Source organism: Pinus tabuliformis, chromosome 8, assembly GCF_031772625.1.
Source record: "Pinus tabuliformis cultivar Carrire ecotype Pingquan chromosome 8, CPIR1, whole genome shotgun sequence".
In the NCBI taxonomy this organism is placed as follows: Eukaryota; Viridiplantae; Streptophyta; class Pinopsida; order Pinales; family Pinaceae; genus Pinus; species Pinus tabuliformis.
Genome location: NC_142294.1, coordinates 895,906,241 through 895,909,574, shown reverse-complemented (window position 1 = coordinate 895,909,574; position 3,334 = coordinate 895,906,241). Strand labels below are relative to the sequence as shown.

General features: G+C 31.1%; 1 long non-coding RNA gene across 3 annotated transcripts; it reads left to right on the top strand.

Moving 5' to 3' along the window:
• The first annotated feature begins 394 nt into the window (after positions 1-394).
• Positions 395-1,429, top strand: LOC149238432 (uncharacterized). 3 transcript variants are annotated; one of them, XR_016245384.1, is made up of 3 exons: positions 395-549; positions 706-1,031; positions 1,210-1,429. It is a non-coding gene; the product is annotated as an uncharacterized LOC149238432 (long non-coding RNA). The 3 variants fall into 3 exon arrangements; XR_016245382.1 differs by having other exon boundaries at positions 1,205-1,429; XR_016245383.1 differs by having other exon boundaries at positions 706-1,032; positions 1,201-1,429.
• Positions 1,430-3,334: the final 1,905 nt, after the last annotated feature.

Sequence of the window (3,334 nt, the reverse complement as noted above, 5' to 3'; positions counted from 1 at the left end):
GTACATTATTTTTAAAAGCTAAATATGCTGGTATATTTTGCTTCTATTATGATAACAAATATCCACCCAAAAAGAATAACTCCTCTGCCCCATTGCCCGAAGAAACCATAGTAGTTATGGCAAAGATTTGTTCTTCGCTAAAAAAGAATAACGCGCCTGCCCAATTGGGCGAATAAATATGAGTCTTTACATCTGTAAAGATGGCAAATAATTGTTTTTTTGGGCAGAGAAAGAATAACTCTTCTGCCCACTTGCGCGAATCTTTGTCACATCAGTAAATTGTGCAACTTTTTTTTTTCTCTCCAAAAGAATAATTCGTCTGCCCAATAGGGCGTCCACAATATGTCATCCTCGTGACGCTAGTCTTTGCATGATTGATCATGTCATTCATATAAATTTAATACATGAAAACTTCAAAACTTGACCCTGGTTGTGAGTGTAGATGGTTTTCAAATCCGAGCTTGGAGTTCGCCTGCTTCTATATAAGGCAGGCTATGCCATTGTATTTCTCACCTCTTGCTTACGGAATTTGCCCTACTCCAGTTCTAGGTATGGTTGTATATTTCTAATCTGTGAGATATCATTAATTTGCTCATATTCTATGTCCACGTTAGGCGTTGATTCACAGTAACTTATCAATGTCCACGTTATGTATTGTTACAGTTTAGCAGATTGAGTTGAACTGAAGCCGTTTTTTTTTTGCAGAAGTGGGAATCTTGTTGCCTTCGAAGGCGTTCCAGTTTCAATATCCGTAAGCCAACAACATGAGCAATTTGCAACAAGCAGGGCGGAACTTCCGCGGCGATAACAACAAGGTCGACCGCAGGTGCAACAGCGGTGACCAGAACGTCATCGGCCCCAACACCAAGATCGACGGCAATCCCATCCTCGGCAACAACAGTGGCAACACCACCAACAGCGGCAACAAAATCAACAGCGGCAACAACAACATGGTGAACAGCAACAACACCGGCAAAGCTGCCAGCGGTAACAAAGTCAGCATCGGCTAGTAGAGCAACTTATAACACCAGGTAATGGCAACTTAATTAGAACAACTTTTATACCAAGTGCCTTTTGTTTTCCTCTCTAAAATTTATGCTCCGCTTTTGCTTCACTACTGCACTATATGCACAACTATGTCATCGTTAATGATTTTTGCATTAAAATTTCTTTTCCTTGGGTTAATTTTACATTGTCATTGCAGGGCAGGTATGGGAAAGAATAAATGCAGTCAAGATTATCTGTTTATCTAAGAATAAATGCAGTTAAAGATTATCTGTTTATCTAAGACTGACTATGTGTTGATATATAGTTAGTTTAGAGTCAAATACTCTATTTACTTATAAATAGAAGAAGATGGACGCTGGTATATTGTAATTCTGATTTATGTATGAGCAAAACCGGCCTACAGGGTTACTTTGTTTTTTAATGATTTTATGGGCGGGTTGTGATATCTCCTACTAAGTAGTTAATTGAATAATTAATTAAATAAATAAATTAAATGAAAAATTATCCATCAAAACTAAATTTAAAGTATATATTCTTTTAAATGTATCTAATTAAATTTAAGTACACCTATTGTTACATATTTATAGATATGTAATTCAATGAAGTTTCCCACTAAACTATGTTGTCTTTCTTCATATTTCTTCACTGCAGTACATGCAGTTAAATATTTCTTCAGTGTAGTATACGCACAAATATGTCAAGGTTCATGATTTCTCTTACTTTTTATCCACACAAAGGCTTTATTAATTTCTTTTCTTTTGGTTTTTGTTAAGTACAATATTATTGCATGCCAAGAATAGGAAAGAATAAATGCAGTAGAAGATTATCTGTTTATCTAAGACTAACTATGTGTTGATATATAGTTAGTTTACAGCCAAATACTCTATTTACTTATAAATAGAAGAAGATGGAAGCCCGTATATTGTAATTCTGATTTATGTATGAGAAAAACCTACCTGCTTGGTTACTTTGTTTTAATGATTTTATGGTAGGGTAGTGATATCTCCCAATAAGTAGTTAATTGAATAATTAAATAAATAAACAAATTAAATAAAAAATTATCAATCAAAATTAAATTTAATGTATATATTCATTTAAATGTATCTAATTAAATTTAAGTGTACCTATTGTTACTTATTTATAGATATTTATGTGATATCTTGTTTCATATTTATAGATATTTATGTGATATCTTGCTTCATATTTCTTCAGTGCAGTACAAGTTAAATATTTCTTCACTGTAGTATATGCACGAATATCTCATGGTTCATGATTTCCCTTTCTTTTTGGTCTACACAAAGGTGTCATCGATTTCTTTTCCTTTAGTTTTGGTTAAGTACATTATTATTGCATGGCAGGTATGGGAAAGAATAAATGTTGTGCAAGATTATCAATTTATCTAGGACTGACTCTGTGTTGATATACAGTTAGTTTAGAACCAAATGGTACACTCGATTAATGTAATTTAGATTTATGTATTAGGTATTAGCAAACTATCTCTGTGGTTATTCTGTTTTAGTGCTTTTGATAGTTTGGTTGTCATACTTTTAGAATTTATTTAACTAATGAAATAAATAAATTAACTCAAAAATTATCAATCAAAATTAAATTTAAAATACATATTCCTTTAAATGTAACTATTTACTAAGCATGGTTTTATTACATTCTCTAATATCATTTTTTATATGTTGATAGCCAAGTTTTTTTTATATGTTGATAGCCAATTTTATTTTGCAAATGTTAGTTTTTTATAAAAAAGTTACTTATAAAGTTATTTTAAAATATATTATATTCAAAAATATTTGAAAAATGTGTGTTAAACTTTTCCTTTATCATTGAAAATGACATTTATAGTTATTAAAATTATTGGAAAAACTTTACAAGACATCTTAATTGGCAAATTGTGGTCTAGTAGTTCACTTCTTATAAAAATTTGAAAACATGTGTATTTGTGTATTTTTTTTAATATTTGCACTACAAATCACAAGAGACCAATTTTAAGTCCTTTCCAGCTCAACCACAACCACAATGCTTGATCCATAGTTTGTGGACAAAATTGAACCCTTGATCTCTCAATATGAAAGGTGCTTTAACATGGAGCTATGTGTATTCAATATGAAAGGTGCTTTAACATGGAGCTATGTGTATTTGTGTACTTTCACAAGTTGCCTTTGGAATTAAAACCTCTCACATATTTCTCTTGGTCATTTATTTAACTATGAAAATTGGTTTCTACATATTAATATTTTATTTTATTTATGGTTGATAAATTGTGTTGATATTCATATAATTGTTTTTCTTTTTATATAATTTTATGATCATAACC